Source organism: Sus scrofa, chromosome 13 (genome assembly GCF_054392235.1).
Source record: "Sus scrofa isolate SSC_HxYL_T2T_F1_AM1 chromosome 13, Sscrofa_HxYL_maternal_Yorkshire_Landrace_v2.0, whole genome shotgun sequence".
Taxonomy (NCBI): domain Eukaryota; kingdom Metazoa; phylum Chordata; class Mammalia; order Artiodactyla; family Suidae; genus Sus; species Sus scrofa.
In genome coordinates this window covers 130,324,577-130,343,109 of record NC_139395.1, presented here as the reverse complement: position 1 = coordinate 130,343,109, position 18,533 = coordinate 130,324,577, and the positions used below count along the sequence as shown (strand labels likewise).

The window sequence follows — 18,533 nt, the reverse complement described above, 5'->3', positions numbered from 1 at the left end:
TTCTTTTCCTTTAAAAAGAGGCCCCAAAATTGTAAAGCTTTAGAACCCATTAACCTGGACCTACCCTTGGGTCATGTTTAAATCATTATACCGGTAAGATGATCTGAGGAGATTGTATAGAATGAAAAGAGCTGTAGACTAAGAAGGAAAATCTGAAAATGTCAATATTCATAAGATAGGAGAGAAAGAGGAAGGAGTTTATGAATGAGATTTTTAGAATACATTCAGAGAAATAGGAAGAAATCAGAAAAGAATTTTGTCACGGAAGCCAAGGAGTAGAAATTTTCCAGAAGGAATGGCTATTAAACAGTCTCAAAATAAAGCTTAAAGGTCAAAAGAAAAAAAGAATCCTTTTGAGTTGGCATCCTGGAGTTCCATTAGTAACCTTGTCAAAGCAGTTTCAGAGGAAGCAGAGGCACCTTTCACTGGGTTTAGAGTTGATGTCAATTGGAAAAAAAAAAGAAAATAGGAAATTTGGTTGAAAGGTATTCGAAATAGATGCAGGAATACGTGAGGTTGAAAGCTCAAAGAATGCAACGTTCTGAGATTGTTTTAAGCAAAAATGCAAAGCCTGAATAATATTACAACTCTTAAAGAAGTTGATGCAATATTTTAAAATATTCCCGCAATGAAAATACTAGGCTCAGGTAGCTTTACAGAAAAATTCTCCCAAACTTTCAAGGAAGAAATCATGTCTTTTATAATTTCTCCCAAGAAATAGAAAAAAGAGAAAACATGTCCCCAAGTCATTTTACATAATGTGAGAATAGTTCTGACCCCCAAACCATATGGTCATTAGAACGGTAACTTTCAGGTTTCTGATTAATGAATAAAAATGCAAAAATGTTAAATAAAATGCTAGCAAAGCCAAACAGAACAGTGGAGATTAAAGATAATACAACATGATCAAGGAATATAGTTCAATATTAGAAAATATATATCATTCAGCATATTAACAGATTTTTAAAAGCTCTGAAGTAGCAGGAGGAGAGGCCAGAAGGGAAGGGAGAGAGGAGTAGAGCCGTGACTCTCAAATTTGGCTGCACATTAAAACTACCTAAAGAGCTTTAGGAGTTCCCGTCATGGCTCAGTGGAAACAAACCTGACTAGGAACCATGAGGTTGCGGGTTCGATCTCTGGCTTTGCTCAGTGGGTTAAGGATCCAGTGTTGCCCTGAGCTGTGGTATAGGTTGTAGATGTGGCTCAGACCCAGCATTGCTGTGGCTGTGGTGTAGGCCGGTGGCTACAGCTCTGATTTAACCCCTAGCCTGGGAAATCTTCGTGCCCAGATTATATCCTACGGCTATTATTAAATCAGAATCTATGGAGGTAGAATTCCCAAAGTTTTCTTATATGTTGCCAAGGTTGAAAACCACAACTCTATCCTTTCTAGGCAATGCCACCAGTTCCCCTGGATTCAGTTACTGAACACATGCCAGTTCTTTGAAATCTGTATATCTTGCCTGTAGTTACCTTCTAAACACGAACACTTTAAATCCAACAGCCAACTCTACATCTCCTCTTAGAAGTCCTGGGGCTGCCAAAGGCCCAGAGCTTCTCCTGCATTACAGCTTTGTCCACATAGTCAGTTCTTCCCACAAGGCAGCAAGCTCCACAAGGACGAGAGTGTTACTGTCTCATGTGCTGTGGGTGAAGATTGAGGCTATGGTTCTTAAATCTCCCTTAGCTAAAAATAGGATTGTTTCCACACTGTTGGCATATCCTGCAAGTAGAAATTAAGACCCATAACTAATGAGAAGAAGAGAGGTACAAGAGCAAGAACCCAGTACAGTGTTGATACTACTGATTTTTAAAGATTTCTGGAGGGGAAAAAAAAAAAAAAAAGGAGTTCCTGTCATGGCTCAGCAGAAACTAATATGACTAGCATCCATAAGGATGCAGGTTCAATCCTTGGTCTCGTTCAGTGGGTTAAGGATCTGGAGTTGCCATGAGCTGTGGTGTAGGTTGAAGACATGGCTTGGATCTGCTGTGGCTGTGGTGTAGGCCAGCAGCTATGGCTCCGATTCGACCCCTAGCCTGGGAATTTCCATATGCTGTGGGTGCAGCCCTCAAAAGACAAAGAAAAAAAAAAAATTCTGGAGAGATAGTTCAGAAGGAATGGGGATCAGCCTTTAGGAAGACGTGCATTAGAAACAGACCATCACTCACACCTGCAAAGCACGAAACTGACAGCAAGAAGACTTTGTTTCCAGACCCCATGAACCTCTGAACCATATTGCCCAGAAGTACCCTTCCCCACTTTTTCTTTCCCCAGTTGCTATTAATATTAAAGGGGTGAAAAGGGACTCCACTAACCCTCATTGTCACATCAGTGAGAAGAGAAATCTTCCCACACCCCTGCAACCCACATAAGAAGGGACTTTCCTGCCTAAGCATCAAGATGGGAATCCCCTGCCACAGAGGCATCTAGAAAGTGAGGGATATCCACGGTAAGTGGAGTAAACACCTCTCAGTCAAGGAAGCTGATCTTTCCTTCATCCTTTCCAGCTTGATCTGCAATTTTCGTAAGCCATCTCATTGAATCTGCATTATTATCTCTGGTGCACAAATGAGGAAACAAGGCTTGCCCATGGACCCAAACCAGTGACAGGTGGTAGGACCCAGTGGTCAGCCCACTAGTGCAGAAGAAAGGCACCCCCCACTTCTCAAAAGTTTGCTCTATGCCACTTCACTTTTATAAAGGCCCACATTAGTATCTGGTTTTACTAACAAAAAGAAATCTGAAGAAAAATTTTATGAAAAAAAAGGTAAGAAGCAAAATTAGCAGCCAGCATGTATTTCACAGTGAGCTGTCACAGAGGCAGCACGTAACCCCAAGCAGACAGAGGGTTCCGCCAGCTCCTTTCCTGGGAACTACACTAAGCATCTCAGCATCCAGCCACCACAGCTCTGAACTGTGTTTGTGAGCGTCTGTGCTTTATTTCCATTTATTTCGTGTATTCGTTTACAAGATGTATCCTAAGGTAATCACCACTTCACACCATTTCGGCTTATGAAAGATTTCATAGGAAGGCTCTACTTTCAGATAGCAAAGGGGGACACTTGTTATTCCAAAATCATTGTTTTTCCACATTAAAATGCACTAGTCTATCCTCATTGTCAGTTTATTTTAGGTTGTTTTTTTCTCTCTCTCTCTCTCTCTCTTATTCCTAGAACAAGAGCAAAGAAGGTAGTTTTAAAGGGAAAACTCAAATGAAATGGTAAAGGCTGAAAAATTATTCCCCAAGTGTTTCTAAAACAATCCTCACTATCTCGAGATGGAATGCAGCTTATCTTTTATCTCCTGTCAAAACAGCACAGAATAACACCATGAACTGTTTTCATCTATCACTATCAAGATCAAGGAACCTGCCACTCATCTTCATAAACAGTCTGTTGCCCCAAACTCTAGGCCAACTGGGGAAACCCATGGCCCTGGGGACCACACTCAACATTCTCTGGTTGCCAAAACCCAGGGTTTTCCCTGGTTTCTCCAGGGAAAAGGTGAAGCTGTATATGTGGTCTAGTCCCCTGTGGGAGACTGCCAGGTAAGGCTGCCTTTTCAGGCTTACTCAACCAGGGCCAGAGTGCAAACAGGGCATCACCTGAAAGGAAGCGGTCCCAGCAAGGCAGTACCAGCTCTACAGTCACTTCAGTGGAATCACTCCCTGAGTCACTGCTGTACCAATTTATGTTGTGGCTTATATTATTAGATTAAAATGACTTAATTAGTGAGGGCAGTGTGGGCTTGTACGGTGTGCAGCATCACTCCTGCCTTTTTTGGTTGTGTCCGTATATTTAAACCTCAGGGGAAAAGAAAGATAGTTTTAGTCCCACAGGACCCTTCTAGAACCAGTTAAATATTGTTTGTTCTTACTGCCTATCTCATGATCTAACCACTTTTTGGCTGCATGATGGGTCAGAAACCATTTCAGTAACTGTCATATTGTGAAGAGCGGTAGGGACACAGTTATGGCTACTGTGTCACAGTATTTGGGTTTTAGTTTATAAGAATAAAAACAGTAGTGGAGGAGAGGCCCACAAATGCATTGTTTTCTCAAGGCTGGCTCAATTTTGGGCTATATGTGCTCCCTGGCCAAAAGCGGCCAAAGACACACAGTCGTAGTCTAACTTTGCTCATCTATATTCTTTACAGGAGAAGCAACCGGGGACCTAAGGGGAAAATACAGAATGGTCCAAAGCCTTCCATACAACTGGTGCTCAAAAAAAAGACTTGCTGGTTCTATCTTTAATATGATTATGATCCAATCCTTTTCTGATCCCCTCAACATTAAAGACTAATGCTTCTTAACAAAAATAAGTTCCTTCATTGCCCAATAGTCACCTCTATATCTTTCAAGCCTCCATTCATTCAAACTTTCCACAACCCCTGCTAGTCCAACCCTATAACTAAAGTATACTCTTCTTTTGATTTAGCAGCTCCTAAAATCCTATGTCCTCCTAAGAAATGGCTTTTAATCTGTCTCCCCTACACACACAGCTTGTCGTGTAATTCCTATGATTCTTCTTCTCACAACATCCCATTAAGTTAATGTATTTCTTTGCCTATGGATAACAAATATTTTATTTCATACATTTGTTCCTTTTTGTTCAATTGTTTTCCCTATGACTATACAGCAAGAAATACAGTAAGAAAAAACAGGAACCTATCTGCTGTGTTAGAGAGAATCTCCATAGTTGGTTTAGCTCCGTGCCTTCAGTGTTATTTGGTATGGCATTTAGGAGAGTCTAGAGAGAAAAACCAGACTGAAAACTTGCTATTTCAGTGATTACAAGCAAGAACAAGGTGTCCCGCCTGCCTGCCTGCCCGTCCTCAATGGTGTCATAGGCATAGTTATACTCACCTATATTCACGAGAAAATATCAGAGAATGACTGGAGAAAATCAGAAGCACTTTTTTCAAATGTAATTCACACATCATACTCATTATGTTAAGAGCACAATTAAGGAACTTCTTGACCATAATAGCCAGGTCTTAGGGCTCTTACTTTGTTGTCATTGTTATTGTTCTGTTGCATTCCCTTGGGTTTTTATAAAACCATCTCAATTCTTTCCCACGTGAGTCAGCGTCTTCTGTGCTACTTATGAATATTGCAGTTTCCTGGGATCTAGCACCAAGCCAAACGGCAACCAGATGAACAGTCTCCTACATATGTTCTTTACATGCACAGGAGAGGTGCAACCTGCCTGATGCAAACCACCTGGCAACCATCCACCCATCTATTCATCCATTCATTGTTTTTATTAATACAATGCATTGTCCTGAGCACTGGGGGTACCACCCTAGGCAAGGAAGATATATAATCCATCTTAGGAAAATTACCCTGCAGGACATAATCCCCTTCCCTGATCTCTAGACAGATTTTTAGGAGTACAGCTGTGTCCTTTGGTAGACTTTATAATTGTAAACGACTTAGTTGGGGCCACATTCTGCTCCATCATTAGCTCTCTGTTCCCCCGCTGCAGCACGGAAGAACTGGGCAGAGTATATAAATCTATATCCAACTCTCATTTGGTAACAGAATGTTCCTAGACATTATGACCACAAAATTGGTCAAAGCCAAGAGACATGTCCCTAACTTAAATGGATAATATTTTAATATGTGTAAAAATTGTGGATTTTCTACATAAGTAGTGTATTATAAGAATGCATGATTCTCTCCTGTTCAAAGGTCTTAGGGTTAGATGCAAGACATTTACATATCTTAAGAGTCAAATAAATGTAAAGTCCAATCAAGCGAGGTTGCTACCTGACCCCTTGCTTGGTAAAGTTAGATATTGCAGATCACATCTACAAAAGTCAGTTAAATAGCAGACCTCCCACACAGACAAAGCTAGAAAAATTTTTAGTTGAATCCAAAGGACACCGGCAATGAGAGCACTCCAAACGGAGGCCATTAGTTCAGCAACTATGAAAAGGGCTACATCAGACCATTTTAACCGCAGATGAGGATTTACTTATGTCCAAGTGAACATCTCCAGGCATTAAATACTTTCAACATGCTGAGAAGTTAAGTCCCCTCAATTTTTTTCTTTTTGGGGCTGTAGCCATGGTGTATAGAAGTTGCCAGACTAGGGGTCAAATCAGAGCTGCAGCTGCCAGTCCTCACCATTGCCACAGCGATGTAGGATCTGAACCTCATCTGAGACCTACACCACAGCTCATGGCAACACTGGGTCCTTAACTGGACCTGAGCAAGGCCAGAGGGGTTGAACCCATATCCTCATGGATACTAGTCCTGGTTGAGTTCATTACCACTGAGCCACAATAGGAACCAAGTCTCTAAATTAAGTAGGAAGTCAAGCCCCAAAACTCATCTAAGTAACACATTTTTTTCCCATAATGGATAAGTATCTTTTAATCTCCAAGAATTTTCTATTTGATCCAATAAATGTTTAATAAAATCAAACCTGTAACATTTATAATTTTGTATTGAGGGGTATACGCATATTTGAAATTTTACATATTGAGATGAGAATTTGACCTCTTCAAATAACACAGTTCAGCCTTTTACTTCTAATTTAAAATATGTAATTGGGTTATTAGAATTGTGAATGACAAAGTACCATAATATTGGAAGATTTAAGAGATCTTAGTGTTCTCATATCTGTGATTTTTATTTGTTAGATTAATAATAGTTATTTAAATACTTAGGAAGAGTTTTGTTAGTTTAAAAAATCATAGCCTATACAAAGAAAATCAAGCATATTTAAATTATAAATGAAATTTAAAATGTTTCAGGCAGTTTAAATTTGTAAATGAGATTAAGCATTAGTCAAAGACCCCTTTAAAAGTTATTAAAATTTACTGGATATATAAATTAAAAAAATAAGATTTTTAAACTGAACTTAGAAGCTAATAAAAAGAGCTACATTTATGGATGTGTAACAATTAATGGGTTATTAATTTTTAAAATAAAAAAAACTTTATACTACTCAGCCATAAAAAAAGAACAAAATAATGCCACTTGCAGCAACATGGATGGAACTAGACTCTCATACTGAGTGAAGTAAATCAGAAATATAATATCACTTATATCTGGAATCTAATATACGACACAAATGAAACTTTCCACAGAAAAGAAACTCATGGACTTGGAGAATAGACTTGTGGTTGCCGAGGGGGAGGGGGAGGGAGTGGGATGGATTGGGAGCTTGAGGTTAATAGATGCAAACCACTGCTTTTGGAATGGATTAGCAAGTGAGATCCTGCTGTGTAGCACTGAGAACTTTGTCTAGTCACTTATGATGGAGAATGAAATGGGAGAAAAAGGAATGTATACATGTATGTGTAACTGGGTCACCATGCTGTACAGTAGGAAAAAAACTGTATTGGGGAAAAAAAAAACCTCTGAATAATCCTTTCCATTTACAAAAATTGCCTTAAAGAATATGTTTAGGAGTTCCCAAAGTGGCTCAGCAGTTAACGAACCTGACTAGCATCCATGAGGACTCAGGTTTGATCCCTGGCCTTTGCTCAGATGGTGCTTTGCTGTGGCTGTGGCGCAGGTCAGCAACTAGAGCTCCAATTCAAATTCTAGCCTGGGAACCTCCATATGCCGCAGGTGTGGCCCTAAAGAGACAAAAAGACAAAAAAAGGGAAAAAAAAAAAAGACTAGTTTTTTAATAAAAGCCACATTTAACAACATCCTTGGGAATTTAGGAAGTGAATGGGGAGAAAGACTTATGTTCAGAAAGAAAAGACAGGAAAAATATACACTTTATATGGCCCAGAGTTAACACTAAATAGTGTCTTTTCTCTTACCCTCTACTATATCCAGTAAATGCAGGAGAAATGCTACAATATAATGTGGATGAAGCAAAAGAGCAGAATTATCACTATTTATTATTGAGTGCCTATTCCGTGTTTAACACTATGGGAAAATACAAAAGCATATGAAGTTTTTAATCTAGTAAGGCAGGTAAGACGCACAAACCTGAAACAATTAGAGAACAGAATGATTCAGTTCAATAAACAGTTATTGAGAGCCAACCTTGCAGGAGATACAGTGATTGGCTCCAGGGAGCAGGAGAGGGCTGGGCTCAAAAACAAACAATAAGCTTTATAATTAAGCGCTAAATTGTGTGTTGCAGAAGTCAAGTGAGAAGCATTCAGAGAGAGATACCAAAGTATATTGGAACAGCTGAGATTTATGGATGAGGTAAGAATTGATCTGGGCTTTGAAGGATGGCAAGCACTGAAATATACAAAGTGGGGGCAGGGCTACAAGGGAGAAGTACTATGACCCTTTTGTGCAAAGCAAACAACAAAGAAGCCAGCAGGAAAGAAATGCTTGAAGCTGGGTGGCAGTGGACTGAGATTACTTAGCAATTTCTAAATTACATGAGATTAAAAAGTTAGTCACTAGTCCAAGTTACTAAAGATAGAACTAAAAAATAATAATAATTACTACCAACTATTGGGAGGAAGTGGCATAAAATAAGATAAATCCTCATCTGTCATTAGCAAGGAGCCAACAGATACCATTTAAATTTGATTAATCAAGAAAAAAGTACAAGCACCTATTATCAGACATTTTGGTGGAAACAGTAGGGAAAAGATAAACAAAATTAAAATAGCTTGTCTCTGAGAATGGAGCTAAAAATAAAGAAGGCTGGGAATCAGAGATTGCTGTTTCTCTTTCTAAGCTCTTCTGTACTATTTGAGTTGATAAGTTATGAATGCATGACTTTGGTCCAAATATGAAAATTCAAGACAAAGAAATTTAGTTATTAGGCCACATTTGTTTGACCCAGAAACACATTTAATATGAAGCTAATAAAGCTTTAGCTTTGAGGCCCCTCACTTCACTGACCCTTTCCAAGGTCTATATGTAATTTTATAATTATATATTTTCTATTCTGTTTTCTTAAAGAGAATCCCCCAAGTCAGATAAGCTTCAGGGCCTGTATGACCCTAATCTGAACCAAGATCTTTTTCATTTCTTACAGTTCCTATTTTACCTTTCCTAAAAGGAACTCAGTTTGGTCACTTTTGATGTCACTTTTAATCAAGGCACATGATCTTGGTTATACTAATAATTTTTATTCAAAATAAAAACTCCTACTACTTGACTCAGGAAGAAATATCAAAGCACCCCTAAACAGGGAAATGTCACAAAGGGAACAGTGATTTATAAAATCTTCCCTTGACCTAGTTGGACTGAAGTTGGGAGAGAGTAGAAGTAAAGGGACCGGTTGAGAGCCATGGCAGTAACTCGCAAGTGAGATATGAAGGCAAAGACCAGGTGGCAAAAGAAGGGATGGAGAAAATGAGTAGATGAGAGAGGTATTTTAAACTAGAACTTAACAGGCCTGGTCATAAACAATAATAATCAGTTAGGATACTTCTAAATTACACATTGGGAGGGCGCCTAGTTTTTCATACTTCATTTGGCAGCTTTCTTACAGGCTTCAACTGAAAATTTCACCAGTAAAACCATTTTGAATGAATACATCCTGCCAGTGATTACATAACTCTAGCCAAATATTTGTGGATGGAATTCTATCATCAAAGTTTAAAACAGTGAACTTTCTTTTAATAAACACAATCATGAACTTTCTAGCCCTGACTATGTATTCATATTCTTATATATGGTTTTCAGGAGCATGTGCTCACAAGAGAGGCTAATAAATGCATTCAATTAAGGCCCCTGACAGTCCTATGGATCAGGGTGTTCTCACTCATGCAGTTTATAGCTTCCCATATTCCTACTGTGGCAGGTTGATGACTAGGCCATGTTCTGTGGGAGGAGGCACATAACTGAGTGGTTCTAAGTGTGTAAAGCCATTGAGCAAAAAACAAACAAGCTAAAAATTTTGTGAAGAACATCTAAATATTTCTTATTGTTCTTGTGAGCCAGTACATTTTAATATCTCTACAGTGTATTTTGGGTTGTGTGTATGTAATGTGGGGATTCTGAATGCATCAACTGTCGGTCTTTGAATTTCTCTGTGGAAATAAGAAATTTAAAATCATGTCTGTGTGCCTCAAAACAAGCACAGCTGACCTGGAAAGTGAAACCAGGTAATGATGCACCTGGGTAGTTTCCTGATCGACTAATTCGACTGCCACACATCTGGATATTAGACAACATACAACCAGGCCTGGAACATGGTAGCAACTGTTCATCCTCCATTCCCTGACTCGGGAATTTTTTTACTCTTACAAATGCAGCCTGATGCTCTACCCTTTTGTTCAAAAAAAAAAAAAAAAAAGGTTCTTTTAGGGCCACACCCATGGCATATTGAAGTTCCCAGGCTAGAGGTCAAATCATAACTACAGCTTCCAGCCTACGCCACAGCAACACTAGATCCAAGCCACATCTGTGACCTACACCAAAGCTCACTGCAACACAAGATCCTTAACCTACTGAGTGGGGCCCAGAGATCAAACCCACTTCCTCATGGATACCAATCAAGTTCATTACTGCTGAGCCACGATGGGAACTCCTGAACTATCTTGATGGGATAAATAAGGGCTAAAATTTCACTTGGTAATTAAAATGCCTACCAAATACAGAAAGTGAGTTAAGAAGTGGAAATATAGGAGTTCCCATTGTGGCTCAGTGAGTTAAGAATCCAACACAGTCTCCATGAGGACGTGGGTTCAGTTCTTGGCCTTGTTCAGTGGGTTAAGGATCTGGCATTGCTGCAAGAGGTGGCATAGGTCACAAATGCAGCTAGCATCTGGTATTGCCATGGCTGGGGCACTGTCCCCAGCTGCAGCTCTGCTTTGAGTCCTAGTGCAGGAACTTCCATATGCCACAAGTGTGACTGTAAAAATTTAAAAAAAGAAAAAGAAGTGGAAATACACAGTTAAATGTGTACAGTCCCTTCTGCAACAGCTCCAAAACTGGTAAGTAAACCAGTCAGACCACCAACCTGTGAGGGCAATGGAAGAGAGGTACTAGTTGCCACATTCAGCTCTTCCACAGTATGTAAAAAGAAGGGAGTCCTCCACTGCATCCTTTCTGACATTTTCTTCCATCTCCATCTAGTCCATGGCCCGACACTCTTCACATCTTCCATCTCATCCTTTCTCCTGGCTCCATGCCATCATCAGCATTGTAGGCATGCCGATGTAGTCTCTTTTAAAAAAATAAAATAAATTCCTCTTATAACCACTGCCCTTCACAACTCAAATTTCACTAAAAAGCTATGTTCTACCCAAATAACAAATGTTGGTGAGGATATAGAAAAAGAGAACCCTCCTACACTGTTGATGGGAATGTAAATTGGTACAGCCACTGTGGAAAACAGTATGGAGGTTTCTCAAAAACCTAAAAGTAGAACTATCATATGACCCAACAATTCCACTCCTGGGTATACATATATTAAAAAAAAAAAAAGAAAAAAAAAACAAAAACCACTAATTGAAAAGATAGATACACCCCAATGTTCACAGCATTACGCCAATTGCCCAGATATGGAAGCAACCTAAGTGTTCATCAGCAAATAAATGTATAAATAAGATGTGGTATGCATGTACATATAATGCATGTATATATAATATATATATTATACACAGACAGTGGAATAATAGACATAAAAAGAACAAAAGTTTGCCACTAGGATGGACTTGGAGGGCATTAAGCTACATGAAATACATCAGACAAAAGAAGACAGATACTGTATGATATGGGTATAAAGCTCAAGGGTGTCACATGGGGAGTATAGCCAATATTTTGTAATAACTGTAAATGGAAAATAACCTTTAAAATTTGTATAAAAATAATTTTTTTTTAAAATCTATGTCCAATCACTGCCTCCTCAGCTTCACTATCCTACTCCCTTCTCAGCCAAGGCCATTCACACCTGTCCCTACTTCTCCCCAGAAACCACTCCTGCCAAGATGGCTAGTGATATCCTTATGCCAAATCCAATTGTTTTCGTTTCTGTGCTCTCTTAGCTGATTTCAATACTGTTTAACACTCCCCCTATGCTAATTTTTTCGCAAAAAAAGAAAAAGAAAAAAAACCACCAAAAGGGAAAAAACCTTTTGGTTTTCACTCTAATCTGGCTGAATCTCTTTTGCTGGCTTTTTTTAAAATATCAGTTTAATGTGACCCCTGGGTTTGTTTTATGGCTCTCTTATTTCCTTATACACACTCTCCCAGTGATGTCATCCTCTCAATAGATTCAGTCACCATTTATGTGTGAATGACTATCACGGTCTAGCTCTCCGGCTAAGTTTCAGAAACTTGGATCCAATTGGCATCGCCATTTGGCTATTCCAGAAGCTACTTAAGCTCAACATGTCTAAAATTAGACTCATCTCTGCTCAAAGTTGTTCTCTCTTATGGGCTTACCATCTTTTTGGATAACGCCACAGTCTTAGTTTTGCTACACCATCACCAGTGTAGGCAGAGTTTTCAATATCTTAAGGGTAGTGTACTCTTATTTATCCCTCTTCTGATTCAATTAGTGCAGATTCATTCTTTTCACTCTATTGTTCGTGTGACTTTAAATATCAATCATGTTAGAAAAATCACTACTTTGAATATATAACAAACCTAAATAGTATAGAAAGCACTAAATGAAATTCTTTGAGCCATTACTAATATTCAATCCCTTGCTGAAGTGCCACTAAAAATCCAAATCCCTAAGGACTAGAAGGATTAGATGGACTCTAATTTAAGAAATCTTGACATTACCCTAGAAAAATTTACTCACATATCATTATACATACACTATCTTATAAAGTATATCTAGGCCTAACTTCTGTTCTTCCTTACATATTGGATAATTAAGGTTGAATAAAAACTATTATAATGGGCAACCAGGCAAAGGATGGCACAAGTGTTGATCTCCCATGCTTTCTGAGATCTTCTTCACCTGCAAAATGGGGTGATAATACCTACCTCAGATGAATGTTGGGAGGATTTAATAAGACAATGAGCACAAAATACCTGGTATAAGCTGCATGCTCAATAATTTCAACAACAACAAAAAATTATTTAAAAATTTTCCCACCATTCTCTCCTTTCCCCCAATTTTGAGGCAATTTAAGCTTTCTGGTGAAGAATGACATATACCTAGAAAAAGCCAACATGATCCCAGATCAGAAATGTTCCAATGGACCTGTAGGAGATTAAATTTGACATAAAATTATTTCAAGTATCTAAGACTGAATTTCTCAGGTATACCCTCTAATGGACCCAGGCCCCTAGGGTACCTTAAGAGTGGATGCGACTGCTTGAGGCCCTCAAAACTCTCACTGACAAGATTATTAAGTGGCCAGAGGCAGTGAAGACTGGTTTCCCCTCCAGAGGCAAATGCAGTACATATACAGAATTCTTACAAAGCCCCAGTACTAAGAATGAGAAGAGGGAAGTGAAGAACAAAGAAGATTCCTTGGATATTATCAGCTATCTCCTCTAAAAATTCTGGGCTTTCTTTCAAAATAACAACAAACTGGGAAGAAAGTTTGTGCAATGAGGGATGGGGAAGAGCAGCTGACTATGCCTAGGAAGAAAGAGGAATTGTTCTTTAAATCTGCCTGGGGGGTTGAGTGGTGAGGGTGAGGTGGAGGGGAGCAATCCTCAATAGACTCTCCACAAAAAAGGAAGAACCAAGCTGATGACATTCTGAGTACAACTGTGCAAAGCCCCACCTTGCTGGTGCTAGTCCAGCTACCGGCCACCAACAGCCTTCACAAGGGACTGAGCAAAGATGCCTTTCACAATTTCTTTAGTAGAGCCCTGACAGGGAGCTCCCATAGACTAGGCCACAAGATAGAACCAGGTCTAGAATCCCAACATAATGAATATGTTATTAGTGTAACCACTGGCAGCGTGGATCTCATAGAATCTTCTTTGACTGCAAGAACCCAGGCCTGACTTTTTTCTAGGGCAGCCACCTTCAAAGTGGGGCACACACATACCCCTGTAGGCACATGAAGACTTTCTAAGAGATACACAGAAAAAGATAGTTTTATGATAATCAATTTCCTCAACTTTCATGTACTATATAGCTGAGAAAGAGTTTAATGTCAAGGTGACCTCTTCATCTCCCTGTCTCCTACTTTACTAAAGAATGCACACCAAATATTCAGCCATAAAAAAGAAGGAATTCTTTTCATATGCAACAACATGGACAGACCTTGAGGACATGAAGGCATTACTCTAAGCCAATAAGTAGACAAAGAAGGACAAATACCATATGATCTCACTTACACATGTAAACTAAAAACATGCAAACAAAAAACCAAGCCCATAGATACAGGGAGCAGATTGGTGATTGCCACAGTTGGGGTGGGCGGGATGTGGGGGGCAAATGAGAGAAGGTAGTTAAAGACTACAAACTTCCAGTTATAACATAAAGCCCTAGGGATGTAACGTACAGCATGGTGACTATAGTAAACAACACAATATTATGTATTTGAAAGTTGCTTAGAGAGCAGATCTTTTTTTCATAATTTTTTTTTTTTTTTTTTTTTTGGTCTTTTTGCCTTTCTAGGGCCACTCCCACGGCATATGGAGATTCCCAGGCTAGGGGTCTAATCGGAGCTGCAGACACCAGCCTACGCCAGAGCCACAGCAACACGGGATCCGAGCCGCATCTGCGGCCTACACCACAGCTCACGGCAACGCCAGATCCCTAACCCACTGAGTGAGGCCAGGGATCAAACCCATAACCTCATGGTTCCTAGTCGGATTCATTAACCACTGAGCCATGACAGGAACTCCCCATAGAGAGCAGATCTTGAAAGTTCTCATCACAAGAAAAAATATTGTAACTCTATGAGATCACGGATGTTAATCATACTTTTTGTCTTATTGTGGTGGTCATGTCACAATACATATAAATATCAAATTTTTATGTTTATATCTGAAACTAATATATAAAGCTATATGTAAATTATATCTCAATTTTAAAAAGTATACACTATAAGCAAGCAGAAATATAATAAATAAATAAGTAAAATTTCCACTACATACCCTATAATTTTTCCCAATGTTACTGTGGTGTACTGTCCTGGGGCATGAACAAGTGTAGAACAAAGGAAGAATTGAGTCTTAGAATAGGTATAGAGAAAGTAAATAATTTTAAGGACTTGAAATAAATACCTTTACTGGTCAGGTGGTGTCTGAGTTCAGGCTGCTATAATATCATATCATATACTGGGTGTCTTACAAACAACAGAGTGTATTCCTTACAGTTCTGGAGACTGGTAGGTCAAGATCAAGGCACCAGCAGATTCAGTGTCTGGTGTGAGCCTGCTTTGGTTCATAGATGGCCATTTTTTCACAATGACCTCACATGGCAGAAGAGGTGAGGGCTCTCTCTGGGGTTTCTTTTATAAGGGCTCTAATATAATTCAAGAAGCTTCCAGCCTCATGACCTAATCACCTCTCAGAGGCAACACTTTAAAATACAATCACATTGGGGATTAGATTTCAACATATGAATTTGAAGAGGACACAGGTATTCAGGCTACAGAAGGTGGCTTATTTCTTGCTCCTCACAAAATTAAAGTAGGATGTAATCACATGAGATTTTTGGCAAGCCAAAAAATGAAACCTTTGGCAAATGATTCCGAAGGAGATAGAGAATGAAAGAAAGGCAAACAACAAATATGAAGATGATATTGCTATTTAAAAACCACTTTCACTTCCATTTTTCTGGTCATATGATAACATTTCTTATGTGCATACAAGTGTATGAACAAAAACTAGAATAGAATTAATGCTCATTCTAGTAATAGGAAGTAGTAGTCATCCATGGATAAGCTAATTGGAAGAAAAGCCATATTCACCTTATTACAATATATAGTCAATAAAAATTAACACTTAAAGCCATATAATCACATAGAATTTTTAAAAATTAAAACAGATTTATTTTGTTAGCCCTATAAGGATACCCATATAAGGTCAAGGAGAAAAAAAAAAAATGTAAAACTTGCCAGTATTTAAGGTGAACTTGTTCACATATTTTCACTTTTTTTTTTTTTTTTTTTTTGTCTTTCTTTGCTATTTCTTGGGCCGCTCCCGCGGCATATGGAGGTTCCCAGGCTAGGGGTTGAATTGGAGCTGTAGCCACCGGCCTACGCCAGAGCCACAGCAACGCTGGATCTGAGCCGTGTCTGCAAACTACACCACAGCTCACGGCAACGCCAGATCATTAACCCACTGAGCAAGGGCAGGGACCGAACCCGCAACCTCATGGTTCCCAGTCGGATTCATTAACCACTGCGCCACGATGGGAACTCCACATATTTTTTAAGTATATGATCATGGGTATCTGATTGCTGTGGTATTTGGATTCCCCTGGATCTATTTTAAAAAGTGATGTAACAGTTTTATTCCCAAATGTCCACTTTTGCAGTATACTAGATATTATATCTTTTGCAACAACTTCAACTTATGTTGCAAAACTGGAGCTGTCATTTTTTAAAAGAACAGAGGACATATTACATTTTGAAAAACTTTAGGGGGTACATGACCAAGAGTCTAAAGATGACAACTATTAGGAGTTCCCGTCATGGCGCAGCAAAAACGAATCTGACTAGGAACCATGAGGTTGCAGGTCCAATTCCTGGCCTCGCTCAATGGGTTAACAATCCGGCATTGCCATTAGCTGTGGTGTAGGTTACAGACGCAGCTCGGATCTGGTGTTGCTGTAGCTCTGGCATAGGAAGGCAGCAATAGCTCCAGTTGGACCCCTGGCTTGGGAATCTCCATATGCCGCAGGTGTGGCCCTAAAAAAGGATTAAAAATAAAGATGACAACTATTACAGAACAGAAGTCCCCTAACCTTTTCAGTGGGAGCATCCCTTAAACATTTTTAAGTTTGTAAGGCAGAAGTAGTTTTACTTTCTTTATCTATTAACCAAGAAAAATTAAGTAACAAAAAAATAGTGTCGCTTGTCAATAACACTCATAAATTATAAATTATTAAATGAATTTTATTATTCATTAAAATAGCAATGCATGCATCTAAATATTCTAACCCATATAGATTTGAAGTGTAATATCCACTAACCTAGAGAGAAGGTTTAGGGCACCCAAGGATTCACAGAAGTTCTATACTAACACCAGAGCCCCTAGTCTCAGAACCACACTCCCCTGGTTGGGGTCCTCTGGCTTTGTAGAGTGGTCTCTCCTTGTGAGAGGGTAGGAAAATACCCATGAAGCCCATTTCAAGGGGAAATCTTTAGAAGGAGAATATAGGTTCGAATGCTTTTTGCAGCCAAGCAGGTAGCTCAAATGAGTGACCCTGCCTAGGAGTAGATTGGAACTGTAGCCAATAGCAAGCTGTGTCTGGGTTAAAGGGACAATTTCAGCTCTACCTGTTGACATGGCTTGCATTGCTGGAAGGTTTTCACTTTTCCAGAAAAGGTGGGTTTTTATGTGAAAATATCTTTAAAAACTGTTTGGGCCAACCTACCCGCAAATATGAGCTGAATTTAGCCCTTAGACCTCCAATGTGCCATCTCTGTTCAGTGCTACTCAAAGTGCAACCCAGATCTAAGAACTGTTTGCTACATTCCAAATGAGATGCATATAGCAACTGATAATGACATTTAGAAACATGTATAGTAGTTTGACAGTAATTTTGCGAATATAATTTTCTGACTCTAGTAATAAGAAAATTGTGATTGTATTATTGGATTTTTGCAATTTATTTCTCTAATTTTTTTAAACATTAGTGAGCAATGGGTTAGAAATCTTGCCCACAGATATTTTAACCATTGCTGTGGTCTTTTCATCAAGGTAAAGGGTCTATGTGAAGATGCTGTCTTTTCTAAATCAAATTAGGGCTTGATAAATGATGTTAATCTCGGGAATTTTCACATTACTATCTGAAAAGACACAGCCTGTAGTTAAAATGCACCCAATTCTAAACAGCTGACAGATATTTAGCAGTAAAGGCCTGGAAGCTGACCTCTTTTCCCTAGAGGAACTGGGAACTATCATGTCATTCCTGCAAGGCCCATTACGCCACCAAACTTCCTGAAGGGGCATCTGTGAGATGAGCAACCAGATGCCATAGGTCACACAGAGTTCCTCTCCCTGCCCCCCTGCCCCAGCACACAAGGACCAACCCAGCAAAGGCCCTCAGCTCTGAGCAGAGAGCATGCTCTCCAGCTGTTGTTTCTGTATCTGCCTCTGGGAACATACCAAGCTTCTCTAGGACCAAGAATCCTGCTTCTTGGTCTCCCCAGCTTAGTTCCATTGCACTAAATTTTCTCCTCTCCCTGGCCAGCATAGGCTCCTTGCTCATCAAAGGTGTCAGGCACCTAGTTCTGGAGCTTTAACAGCTGACAACCAGCTTCCTGTCCTGGAGCTTCTGCCCAAGTGGTCCTGTGACCTTTGTTCTCCCTGCTTAGGTAGAAGCTCCAGGTTAGGAAGTTAGTGGCCAGCTATCAAAGCTCAACATCTAGAATGAGATGGCTGATATCCTTATATAGTAAAGACCGCTACATGGGTCACATACGAAGAAGAGGCTTGGGCACAGGCCAGAGGAACAACAGGCAAGAAAAGAGAAGTGCTTAGATATTTGAGAGA

General features: G+C 39.4%; 1 protein-coding gene across 14 annotated transcripts in view; it reads right to left on the bottom strand.

Moving 5' to 3' along the window:
• LOC106505748 (uncharacterized) overlaps positions 1-18,533 on the bottom strand; it is a 1,225,997-nt gene that overhangs the window by 1,068,946 nt on the left and 138,518 nt on the right. Inside the window, exon 3 of one of the 14 annotated variants that reach the window (XR_014824361.1) lies at positions 10,906-11,111. The exons of 12 other annotated variants lie outside the window; for them this stretch is intronic. The gene's annotated coding sequence lies outside the window, so the exon portion shown is untranslated. Of the gene's footprint in view, positions 1-1,473; positions 1,644-10,905; positions 11,112-18,533 lie in introns of those variants that run through there. One more of the 14 variants, XR_014824374.1, reaches the window with a different exon arrangement.